This window comes from Arachis hypogaea, chromosome 14 (assembly GCF_003086295.3).
Source record: "Arachis hypogaea cultivar Tifrunner chromosome 14, arahy.Tifrunner.gnm2.J5K5, whole genome shotgun sequence".
Taxonomy (NCBI): domain Eukaryota; kingdom Viridiplantae; phylum Streptophyta; class Magnoliopsida; order Fabales; family Fabaceae; genus Arachis; species Arachis hypogaea.
Window position 1 is genome coordinate 18,028,529 of NC_092049.1, and position 13,703 is coordinate 18,042,231.

A 13,703-nucleotide genomic window follows, 5' to 3' on the forward strand; every position below is an offset into this window, starting at 1 on the left:
TCAAGAAAAAGACATGAAATAGTTTGAAGCATAATTCAAGTTTTTTTTTTGTATTTACTCTTATTTATCGTATGTTTTTTAACTTTATTTAATATTCTCTTACATAATTTTTAGAAACGGGACGAAAAATTAGCTGTGGAGAAATGTACATAGAAACTCGTAAGAAGAAAGATGGAGCATTTGTAATTGATGAAGCAAGGGATATAGCGGTAAGTTAAACTAATTAGTCTATTTTAGTACAAAGTGAAACTTGAGATTCCGACAAACATTAATGTTACTTTGTTGTTTTTCGTTGTGTAAATCTCAATTGTAGGAACAAATTGAACTAGTTATGACTTAAGATGAGAAAGATGGATCTGGACCATCCACAAATGATGCTATTAGCAAAGTGTTTGGAGAAGAGCATTCTGGTAGGGTGCGATGCATGGGTATGGGAGCAACACCTACTAATACTTTCAGAAATGCCAATCGTCCTAATCAGCTAGCCAGTTCTTCGACTTCAATGTCTTCTACCAATTACTCCCAAGCTGATTTTTAACGTTTAGAGTCTAAATTTGATGGGACATTGACTGCACTAAAGACTTATTTTCTTTCTAAAGAAGGAAGAATTTCTGTTGAACTTACTAGTATCTTTGATCAGCTCGGGTAAATTGCTTCCTCTTCCTGAATTTATGTTGCGCTCCTTATTTTGAATTTTATCTTAAATGATAACTGTTATATTGAGCTACTATTCTAGCATTGATAGTCTCATATATTCTAACCTCACACCTGCACATCTTATCAATTCATCGTTCAAGTTTTTGACACTTAAAAAAGTTAATGCCTTATTTTTTTAAAATTTTTTTCCTTTAAATTATTTTTATAGTGTTATAGATGTTGGCAATTGTTATGTTGAAATTTTTTGTTCTTAGTTTATTCTAGGGTAACGATTGTGAGAATGATCCTATTACACCAACTATAGGAAGAACATCATCACGCGAAAGCAATGAAAATCGTAAAGACATCGTTTAGTGTTGCTTTAAAGACTGATTGGTTGTTAACTCTTTCACACTTTTTAGGGTATTATGTTGCATTTTATTTACTAAACAAACTTATTCAAGTAGTGAACTCATTAGTGGTAGTTGTTAATTTATTGAATTTTAATATGTTTAATTTTTAGGATTAGATATATAAAGACAATGTTGATTAAGATATTATGCATTTTATTATAATATAAAGAAGTTATTATTTATTACAATGGGTTATGAATTACATTCGTATTTTAAATTATTGGGTAAAGTACTAAATTAGTCCCCTAGGTTTGGGCGTAATTCTGTTTTGGTCCTTAAGATTTAAAGTGTTTTATTTGAATCCAAAAAAGTTTTATTTAGCATCAATTTAGTCCCACAGTGAGGTCAAAATTAAATAATTAACAAAATGTCCTACATAACAACAGTACAAGAACAAAATCGATAATCTAGAGAACAAGTACAAGCTCCAGAGGCATAAAATCAACCATTGATACATCAATATATTTATTTAATATTTCTTTTATAATATAAATAAAATATTTTCTATAAAACTAAAGAAAATGATAAATAAATGTATTGATGCATCAATGGTTGATTTTGTGCCTCTAGAGCTTGTACTTATTCTCCAGATTATCGATTTTGTTCTTGAACTATTGTTATGTAGGACATTTTGTTAATTATTTAATTTTGACCTCACTGTGGGACTAAATTGATGCTAAATAAAACTTTTTTGGATTCAAATAGAACACTTTAAACCTTAAGGACCAAAACAGAATTACGCCCAAACCTAGGGGACGAATTTAGTACTTTACCCTAAATTATTTTATTAGATTTAAAATTTTTCTTATCTATTAATATCTTATAAAATGAAAAAAATTATATATATGCATAATTAAAATATTATGTCAGTTTTATTTGTGCAGTGATTTTTAAATTGAGGCGGTTTTCAACTTCCACAAATAGAAAATTAATTTTTAGTTTAAATAACTTGCAGGGGTTTAAAACCCCCTCCCCCACAACCTCAATCAAAACCGCCGCAAAACAATGTAGTTGGATGCCTTAGAAAACCGACGCCATATATAAAAAACCGCTACAAAGTGCAGGGGGCAAAAACTGCCGCAATTTAAATTTGAAATAGTGTCAGTTTTTAAAAAATCCCTGTGATTAAACCCTTTACACCCAACTCATCGTTTTATGAAACCACCGTAACGCAACTTGTGGGGGGTTAAAAACCGCCACAAAATGAAAAAAAAAACCCGCAAATTAGTGTCTTTTTTTGTAATGTCAATTTATATGTAGTACAACAGTTCTTAATAAATCGATACAATTTAATTGGATTTGCTACTATAACTTGTAATTCGAATTAGACTAATTCAATTTATATAGTTACATGCTTTGGGAGATCCACGTACCATTCTTTATTTTGGATGATTCACGTAAATTTGAGTGTCATTTGGTTTATCTAAGTGACTTACCCAACCCCATTCTATATGCAAAGTATAGAAATTAATTTTTAAAATCCATAAAAGACAAATGAAGTTAATCTTAAGGTTAATGCATATTAGTCAACACATTATTTTTTCTCGTTACTTTCGTTACATTTTAAAATTTTTAAGAGATAATTTTGTTATTTGTATCTTTTTGAATTATTTTTGTCAGTGTCAAAATTCGTCAAATACTAGTTTAGTAATTTGTTCTTTATTTTATATGCCTTAGAAAATACTTTTTTAAAATACATAAAACACCACTTTGTTGCATATGGATATAATCTAACTCATTAATATATTATTTAAAAAATATTATTTCACACATTAATGGCAAATTTATCCCCGAAAGATTGTCCGATCGTTATTTTTGTTCTTGAATAATTTTTTAATCAAATTAGTCCCATAAATATTTAACATCAATCATGTTTGTCCTTCCATTTTTGGACTAACAGTTTCTGTCAACAGTTGTACACGTGGAGCGTTAATTGACATGTGTGTTGACAAATATGTGCCCAGATGGAAGCTGATAAAATATGTTTACTATATTATGTCAAAATAGTCCTTGCCCCATTTGTTTAAACCCTAATCTTTAAATCTACAGAGACATTAACTCATCTTGTTAAGTGGTGTTGTAATGGTGCAGAGCCATTACCTAGATTTAGAAGGCATGATGCAGAGCACTGGTGGAGGACGAAGTGGTGGGTTGTCACCGCAATTGTTGGGTAGATTTGGTTCTAGCTCCTCCATGTGATGAAGGAAGATGAACATGGACAGAACCTATTTTTGTGGACCGAAAACTACAATTAAGAAATTTGGGACATTAGAAAATTCAGGAAGGTTGTTTCACACTTGTCAAAGATATCCGGTGAGTTTAAATTGATATAAACTATAGTTTCTTGAAACCCTTCACCATTAATGTGGGATTCACCTTTTGCGCTTGGAATTTACAGAAAGGCAACCACTGTAACTACTATAGTTGAACAGATGATAATAAATATGAAGTTTTTGAAGTTGCAAATGGTGGGGCAGAAGCAGAGTTTGAAGTTGAGAGTGACTATGAAGATTAGAAAGTGAAGTTAGGTTGGAGAATAGGTAGTTTGGAAGCTGAACTCAGAGTACTTAAGATCTTGATTATTTTTGTGTTTGCTGGATTAATAGTGCTTATGTTAGTGGTTGCGACACTTTGTATGTCATATATGAGAAAGTAGAAAATTTGTAAAAGTATTGGTGATGATGTTGTTTTGTTGGAACCTGTTAAAAGCATCAGTAAAATTTAGTAAATGAGTTTGAAAATTTTCTCTTTTTTATTATCAATCATGCAACCTATATTTTACACAACTCTACAAACAAGTAAATGAAAATAAGCACTTTACTCATAAGATAAATTAAGTATTATGATATATATTGAAACTGAAGCATTTGCATGTCCATATAAATATACTAACATAGTCTTCATAATATCAATCCTATAAAAACTAAGCAAGTCTTTATAATATCAAGTTTAAGTCACCTAAATTTAGGCTATACCAAAAGATAAACAGGGTTGTTAAAAATACTTAGCAATATGTCTATAATGCTAAAAGGGTCTAATTCTTCCCTTTTACAAAACACATAATTCAGCCTTTAACACCTAATACATCTCAAACATATTTGTCTTTCTTCCTTGAACGTTTGAGCTCCAGAGTTGGCACAAAAGTCTTGATACTAGCTAGTTTCTTTGCAGTTGCAGAACTGGCTCCCTTGATTATTTCAGCTGAAATTGGAATTGTTGTAGTGGTAGCTGATTGTGATAAAGATGGAGTTTTTGCTTTTCCTTTAAGAACCTGAAGTTTTGGAGGCCTTACTCTAACTTTGTCCTATATTTTATAATCATGATGACCAAAGTCAATTCAATAATCAGATTTAGATTCCAGAACATTAGCATTTATTATAAAAGATATATTGCAAATAAAATATCAACTTGGGAGGTGTAAGACCAGAATTTTCGAAAAATATTATTGAGTTAATTTTAATTTATATATTCATTAAAGACTTTATTTTTAGAAATTATTTTATTAAAAGTAATTAAATTAAGTTTGATAATTAAATTAGATATTTTTACTTAATCTTATAATATTGAATAATTTTTTATATTTAAAATTATAGAACTTAATAGTTGTAAAAGAATAAGAATTTTATATGATTTATTTTAAATAATTGAGATTTTGGAATTTAATACCTTAATTTTTATAAATAAAGAAAATAAATTATACTATTTCTAATTTTAAATTAGAATACTTGAATTAAAAGCCAATTAGCAAATTGATAATTAAATAATATTTTTTTAAAATAATTTTAAAGGATTAAATTAGATTTTTAATTAATACTCTATACTCCTAATTTTTTTAAGAGAAAAGGACAAATTAGTCCCTGACCTTTTAACCCGAGGACATTTTCGTACCTAAGCATTGGAAAATACATTTAAATCCCTGACGTTCCTAAAAATGAGACCGATCAGTCCCTTCGTCCATGAGCCATCGTCAGACCGGACGGAAAATGCTGACCTGGCTCCCCCTACGCTTACCTGGCTCAACGGCGTTCCCACGTGGCACGTTAGTGGGATGGAGGTTTTGAAAACGGGACACATAAGTCCCTCTCACTCAAAACGACGTCGTTCTGAGTGCTGCCCCTTATATACAGTCTCGTCCCTTTCCTTGTGTACAATCCCTATTACACCCACAGAGCTTTTACAGAATTACATAAAACCCTAAGGAAGACCAAAGATCAAACGCAAGAATACTCTGTTTCTCCCTCCAAAAAAACCACCATCCAGACTAGGAAGGTTCCGGTATGCATTCGGTGTGAATCCAGTCTTATTTTCCGTCTTCGTCACTGAAGGTAAGAATCAGTTGCATTGCTTATTGAGTCGATTGTGTAGTTCAATAGTAATGAAAGTATGAACTGTTGTACGTGCATGGTGATAGCAATGGTAAAAATTGTATGTGCATTGTAACAGTGAATTTGATTCAATGTTAGGGCAAAGGAAAGTTCTTGGTTGATTTCTGTTTCTATTTTTTGTAGGAGATTGATGTATGAGTGTAGAGTTAGTTGATCGTTGATTTCTGTTTTTATTTTTTTCTCCAGATGGTAGATGTGTTTGTGGTGCCAGTTTTCCACCATGGAGGTAGTTTTGTTAGAAACAGTAATGGTTCCCTTGTTTATCAGAATGGAAAGGTAGAGAAATTTCCCGAAATGGACCTGGATTTTGTGAATTTTGGGGACTTGATCACACTTTTTAAAGGCTTGGGGTACCAGTCGTACAGGGCAGTTTATTGGTATGATCCAATGAGTGATGATGTTGAGTCGGGGCTGCACAGTTTGACAGGAGATGCAGGGATCAATGCCATGCGAGAGAACAAAGTGAAGAATACAAAGACGAATGAGTTTTACCTGTACTTTGACCACCCTGTTGATGAGCCAGAAATTGTGGAGGATGGTGGAAACAAAGGCAAGAGTCCTGTGTTAGAAGAGATTCAGAGTTCATCTTCAGATGATGGGTATGAGAGTACGGAGGATGAGCCATATAAACCTCCACCACCCGGATATGAAAGTGACAGTGATGATGGTGATAATAATGCTGAGGACAGAGCACGCAAGAGGAAGAGAGTTAGTAAGGGAAAGGAAAAAATTGTGTCTCCAAGAAAATCATCTGCAAAGAAGCCATGTGCCAAGAAGCCAGCTGCAAAGAAGACAGGTGTGAATAGGAATAGGAGAAGTTGGTTAAAGAAGGGACAAAGTAGTGGAATGGGGACATCTGAGGTGAATAGAAGGCAGTAAGCCAGGAGTGAGCCCAATATACAGCAGCAGGCCAATTCTGGGCCCAATGATCAACAGCCCAACAGAGATCCAACTGTGAGGTTCTATGTCAGTGCAGTCCAAGGTGATGGTGATGATGACCCCATATATGATTACCATTCTGAGGATTTACACACTCCTAACTCCACTGATGATGAGTCCAGCAAGCACACATTTCCTGAATTTGATGATAATTATGCTTTTGGAGAGGGCAGGTTTGACTTAGGGACAAGGTTTGCAACCATAGAGAGATTTAAAGAAGTTGTGAAAGACTCTTTCATTGCTGAGGGTAGAGAGCTTAGGTGGATTAAAAATGATAGGGAGAGAGTAAGGGTGGGATGCATGGATGATGACTGCCCTTGGTTAGTTCATTTGTCATACAATAAATCACTGCAATGCTACTAGGTGAAGACTTACAAAAACGATCACACATGTGCAAGGGACCTAGGAAGTAACGCTGTTGATCAACATTGGATTAGTCAGAAGGTGGATAAGAGAATGAGTTCACAGCCTCACATGAGAACAAATGAAGCTGTTGACTTTCTGAGAGAGGAGTTCTCACTCACTGCACATCCAAAAATGGTCTATAGATCAGTTAAGGAGGCAAGGGAGAAGATAATGGGCAATGAGAGGGAGCAGTACAATAATGTGAGGGATTACTTGTTTGAAATTCTAAGAAGCAACCCTGGCTCCAGGGCAGAGGTGTGTGTAACTCCAATTCCTCAAGCCCCTCCTGTGTTTGATAAGCTGTATATAGGGTTAGAGGCATGCAAGCAGGGGTTCAAGAGTGGATGTAGGCCTCTAATCCACCTTGATGGTTGCTTCCTGAAAACATACTACGGTGGACAACTCCTAACTGCAGTGGCACAAGATGCGAATAATCAATTTTATGTTGTTGCTTATGGAGTTGCAAGGTCTGAAACCAAAGAGTCTTGGAAATGGTTTCTTACCCTACTTCAGGAGGATCCGGGGGATGTGCAGACTCATGGTTGGAATTTCATGTCCGACCAACAGAAGGTAACACTCACAACTCTTTATAAACTTGATAATGGTTCAATTATTTCAATATGATGTCTATTGCAGTTAGATATTTATTCACTGATATGCCTAGTTTAATAATGCAGTCGTTCAGAATTTACTAGTTATGTTTAATTGTGAAACCTTTGTGTACTGTGTTAGGGATTGCTGCCTGCTTTGAAAGAAGTGATGCCAAATGCACATCACCGAAACTGTGTAGCTTAAGAAGTGAAGATCTGTGTAGCTTTTAGTTATGTTGATTTTGCAGTTTGACTTAGACCTATTTCTGCACAGTTTGGCTTATGCCTTGTATTTTGTGTTTGAGGCTTACTTTTGACATGTTAAGCTTCATCAAATTGTTCAGTTTAGGAGACTTTTTCATTTTGGGAAGATTTAGTAAACAATGGCTATGAAAAACTTGTTTAGCAATATAACATCCTCTTTCTAAATTATGTATGCAACTACTGCCTCTAATTCCTCAATGTTTCCAAGTTTATTTAGATATTCAAAACATAAGTTTAACATACTGATATTATAACTCGAGTTCCATTTAGATTACAGGACCCATGACTTGCCAAAACGGTATGTTTCAATACACAACATAAACCTACAACATACCATTCTCTATCATGATTGTTATAGTTCATCTCTCAAGCAATAGCTACATAAAAGGCAACAACAACAGCAAATATAATTACAGAAAAACACAAGGCTACTGGGTTTTTCTTCTTCTCCAAAGCAATAATTTTCTCCTCCAAAACAGCCATTCTATGATCCAATTCATCTTCCTTTTCCTCTTCCTCTTCTACAACTTCAACATGTTTCTCAACCAAATGTCTGCTGTCACAGATGCAACAACTGCTTCCTATTCTGGCAAGATGCTCATCGACCCAAACAAAAAATTTGCAATGAGGTTCCTTTCCCTGTCAAAATCACCAACATCATCTACTGCCCGCATCCATCTCAGATTAAACCAAAGCCAGAATTTTTAAACTTACCTTATAGAATGGACAACCCAAGAAGATTCTGCTAGGGTTGCTTCTGGTCCTCAACATATACATTATTGCATAAACTCCACAAAAACACCTAGGGGCGACGACGTCGTTTGGATGGTCAGCATGAACACCACCTGGAATTGAGCTTGAAACAGAATTTTCTTCTCTTACTCCACTAACGCTTCTTCTTGAGGTTGATAATGCCCCCTTCGTAGCCATTACTGAACTCTGAACAAGTCTTCTCCTCACTACCACCCACCACTATGAAGGAACGACCCAAACGAATTTTAGTATTAGGGCAGCACTCAGAACGACGTCGTTTTGAGTGAGAGGGACTTATGTGTCCCGTTTTCAAAACCTCCATCCCACTAACGTACCACGTGGGAATGCCGTTGAGCCAGGTAAGCATAGGGGGAGCCAGGTCAGCATTTTTCGTCCGGTCTGACGGTGGCTCATGGACGAAGGGACTGATCGGTCTCATTTTTAAGAACGCCAGGGATTTAAATGTATTTTCCAATGCTCAGGGACGAAAATATCCTGGGGTTAAAAGATCAGGGACTAATTTGTCCTTTTTTCTTTTTTTAAAATTACCTAAACTACTTAAAACTTTAACCCTAATTCCTTTACCCACCGCCACTCACCTTACCATTAACCCCCAAAGCCCCAAGCTATCAGGAAAGAAAGAAAACAGAAAAGAGAAATGGAATTAGGGGAAAAGAGAGAAGAGAGAGTTGCGATGTGAATGAAGAAGAGAGGGGGAAGAGGGAGCTGACCACACCACCAGTGCAGGAGAGAACCGAGGGGAGAGAGAGGGTGATGCGTCTGAGAGAGAGAGAGAGAGAGCCGGAGGGAGCTGCTACGCCGTCACGAGGGAGTCGCCGTAAGCTTCGCGCCAAACTCCTCACGAACCGTCGCTGTCCGTGGAGCCGCCAGGAGCTGCTGCGTCACCATCACTGTCGAAGGACCAGCTGAGGGAGAGCAGCACCGAAGAGAGAGGAAGACGCGAGCAAGGGCAGAGAGAGATGGGGACCTCGTCAGCTCGCCGCCAAGCCGCTGCCGTCGAGGGTCCGCATAGGCACTGTCATCGCCGTTTGTGGAGTCTGCGAGCTGTCGCCATCGAAGCTGGGTCTGTCACCGTTGAAACTTGAACACTGCTGCAACCACCGTGTGTCATCGTCTTTAGATCGGCCGTCGTTGGAGCGGAGCTCGGCCTTCCTTGCTGCGGGAGTTTGTTCCCAGAGGAGGGGAGGTGACAGGGGTAGAAGTTTGCCACCATTGTGCTGCCCTGCTCACTGAACGGCTCAGGAAAATCACGGCGGAAGCCGCCAGAGGACGCCCCTGCAGCTGCCAAACCCCATCCTACTCCAGTTTGGGGTTCTGACTCTGGTTCGTTTATGCTGGGTTTTGTTTTCCCGAGTGACAGAGGCCACCAGCACAGCTATTACCATTGCTGGGCTCGTTGGAAGCTGCCATGACCACCACTGAATTCTACGCTGCCATTAGAGTCACTGATGTAGGTATCTTTGCTGCCTCTACTTCGGTTTAGGTCCTTCGCTTCCTTAAACTTGTTCTACTTCCACTTTTACTCTACTATTATCCTATTTTCTGCTACAATTAGGTTGAATATTGATGCTAGTGTTACTACGGGACTGCTGAAGCTGCTGCTAGTTCTGATTCTGTTCTCTTGGTACTGGTCTGATCTTTCCCTTAGGTTTGGTCCATTTGCATGTTCTGTTTTGTCACTGCTATGGTTTCCATGTTCTGATTTTAATTCAATTCTATTCCTTACTTTGTCTTGAATCTCCAGGATTGTAATTGCTTTTAATTCCTATCCAATTTAAATCTTCTATTTTGCTACAACCATGACCACTGCTGTGAAGACTAACATTGTCGTTGTTCCGGTTGCTGCCACTGCCGTTCCAGTTGCGTAAGAGTCGCAGCTGCTGCCATGAATTAAAAGGAGAGGGAATTATCACGATCGAGATAGGGAATTATTTTAAAGTTATAATGTTTTGGAGTTGAATAACTGATGAGTTTACTAAATTAATGCAAATGAATTAATGTTGTGATTGAAATGAGTTTTCTGCTGTGATTGAAGTTGTGGCTGAATTGAGTATTGATTTATCATTCTTTGAAATTTCTGGCAAAATGATTGGATATATTGATTTTGAACTATTGATTGAAATTGGTTCTTATTGATTTTGAGTGATAAATTTGAAAATGTTAATTTGAAAAGTTGGTTTTGACTGAGTTGAGGTTAAAAAGAGGGGACCCGTGATGGATGGCAAATTTCAGTTTTTAGGGGAGGTGCTGTCAAAAATTTTCTAAGAATTTGAAGAAGTTTTGGTTGTGATTTTGAAAATGATTTTGATTTAAGTAACTTTAATAAAAGAAGTATATTTTTAATGCTTTTAAAGATTATTAAAGATAATCGGATTCTTATGATTATATTAACATTGTAGTTTTAAACTCACTTGATTTTTAATAACGAGAGGAGATTTGATTAATTAAGTAGAGACTTAAAAATAGTAAATTAAGTATAAATTCAAGGGTTCGGGAATAGGAAAGTGAGTTTAAGGTTTTTAATGAAATTGAACATAAGACTTAAGAGGAAGAAAGTTATTTTAAGGAATACGATGAAAACTGTATGGTATTGTTTTGGAGGTAAGTTTAGTGAGTTATTTGGAGATTATATTTAGAATTGACATGTGATTTAGTGACAAATGATTTTGGCTGAGGTCTGATGATGATTTCGAGGTTGAGGGAGGATAATGATTAAGTATGATTGAGGTATGGTGATAATTCTGGTTAATTATAGTGTTGTGGGGTGATGATTGTGATTGATGACAATGGTTGTGTTATTGATGACAAGATTTGTGATGAATGAGATATGATTAAGAATGATGCAGATGTTGATGAATTATGATTGAACTATTCATATGGCTTATTTATTTGAATTATCTGAGATACGAGTTTCCCGGGGTAAAGAACCGTGGCTTGCCACCACGTGTTCCAGGTTGAGATTCGATACTCTATTGATCTTGCGACGTAAGGGTTACCGGGCACTTATAAATTCCCGGGAATGATACTCCCATTGAGCGATTTGATATATATATATATATATATATATATATATATATATATATATATATATATATATATATATATATATATATATATATATGAGAAAAAACTATGCATAGACTCATGGGGATGCGCGTCGGGGGACAGTCCAATGGTTTAGCAAACCGGACTTGTTGGGTTGGCTTGATAACCGACAGATGAGACTCATCAGCCATAGGACAGGCATACACCATATGCATTTGTATGTTTTGATTGAGTGTGTATTGTTTTGGTTTGCCTAATTGCCTAGCCATATTTATCTGCTATTTGTTTTACTTGCTGTACCTGAATCCTACCTGTGATTTTTTTGTTTGTCTTGTATGTGTATGTTTATCTGAGAGACCTTTTGGGTGGAGGCGTGATGAGGGTGGTTTCTGGTATGAGGTAATGAAGGTTGGGGTAGAACGAACTAGGTGTTGTCATATTATTTTAACTTATGTACTAGTTGGATAGGAAAGAGCAAAGTAAGTTGAGGGATAGAAAGTCTTTAGGCACGACTTTGATCCTTTTTATTTCTTTAAACGATTCACCTTACTGATTTGTAAACTAAAGGAATTCCTTTACGACTTTTCAAATTAAGTTTTTATACAAAGCTTTTCCCAAAAGCTAATTTCATAGATAAACTGCTTTTATAACGAAATTAATTGTATTTGCAAGTATTTCTTTGCTTTAATGGTATTTCTTCCCTACTGAGAACATGCGAGGACGATGTTCTCACTCCCCTACAGATATTTTCTGTTCAGGTTATGGGCGACGAAGTTCGAAAGAGCTTATTTATTTCCATTTCTGTTTTAAACGATGTTTGTGTTGTATTAGTTACTTTTTCCCTCGCTTTTATCTTTACAAGTTTTATAAGAGGGATAGGATTCTGATTATGTAATGCTTGTGAAATTAATAATATGTATATATATGTATTCTTGTGAGTATTATAATTTGTAATGTATGTATGTAAGTTTTGAAAAAAATTATGGTTTAAGTTTTAAACAGGCTCCTATTTTAGTATTAAATAAATCTAGAGTCGTTGTAATATCCACGCTATCAAAGTTGCGTAGTCAGAAACGTGACGTTCTGATAATGAGGGTGTTACAGGTGGAAATTGATGAAGGTTGAGACTCCTGTGTAACTGGAATCCCTTCCGATTGGCCAAGGATAATCTTAGTTGGTGGGTTGCTAGGAATTTGAGCAACAAAATGCATTGAGATCTCATTGGATGCATCTTGAGCATCAGCACCAACAGGGACAGCAACTACTGCAAGTTGGAGTTGCATAAGTCTTGCTTGTTCAGTAGCTTCCTCTTGTTTATTCACTTTACAAGTTTTACTGTTGTGCTCAACTTCACTACAATACATTGCACCTTATTGGGTTATACTTTCTTTTCATCCGTGTCTTTGATCCAACATGCTGTTTATGTTTGTCCTTTCTCCTATTCATTGTGGCCTACTTGGTTTGACCTTAACTGGTGGTGGAACAGGTGCCGGAGATCCTGTTTTTTTCCATAGGTCTTGCCCCTTGATTGGGTTCACATTGAACCAGTATGTTCTTCTACGTAAGTCCATCGTTAACCACTCGTGGTAATGTCCTTAGGCCTCTTGTCATTCTTATCTTGAATGGCAACAATGGCATGCATGCACGGCATACCTATTCATAATTGGACGAAAAACATGAATAAATGTTAGTGGCAGCCAATAACATTAATATTCATTGGTAGAGAACAACTTAAATTTTATAGCTTAATAAGAAAAATTATACCTGTCAGCTGCCAAAATCTGCAAGTGCATGTGTGACTTCCCAAATCCACTACCATGTTCGTTGCCCAGCCTTGCACTTCATAAAATACCTCTTTTTCATCACTTGACCATTGAGGAAACCACCAATTCCTTGATAACTTTGTCATTGCCTCAAGTTGGCTTTGTTGAATTGTGGTCAGAATTCTCTGATAGCTCAGTAACTCTTGCCTACTATCAATCATGCTCTTCGTGATGATCCTCCTTACCTCTTCAACTAGCGTCAAGATAGGCTTTGCCCTATCATGCTTTATCTTTGCATTGAATGACTCACATGTGTTATTATATATTGTGCCCATCTTCGTTCCCTCACTGAAGTATGCCTTTGTCCAAGCTTCTTTCGGCCATTTTTCTAGATATGGCAATGCAGGTAATCATTTTGACCATGTTCATGTTTCTTTCAAATTTAATCCTAGTTCTTGATCTAGCACATTCTCATATCATATCATTCAA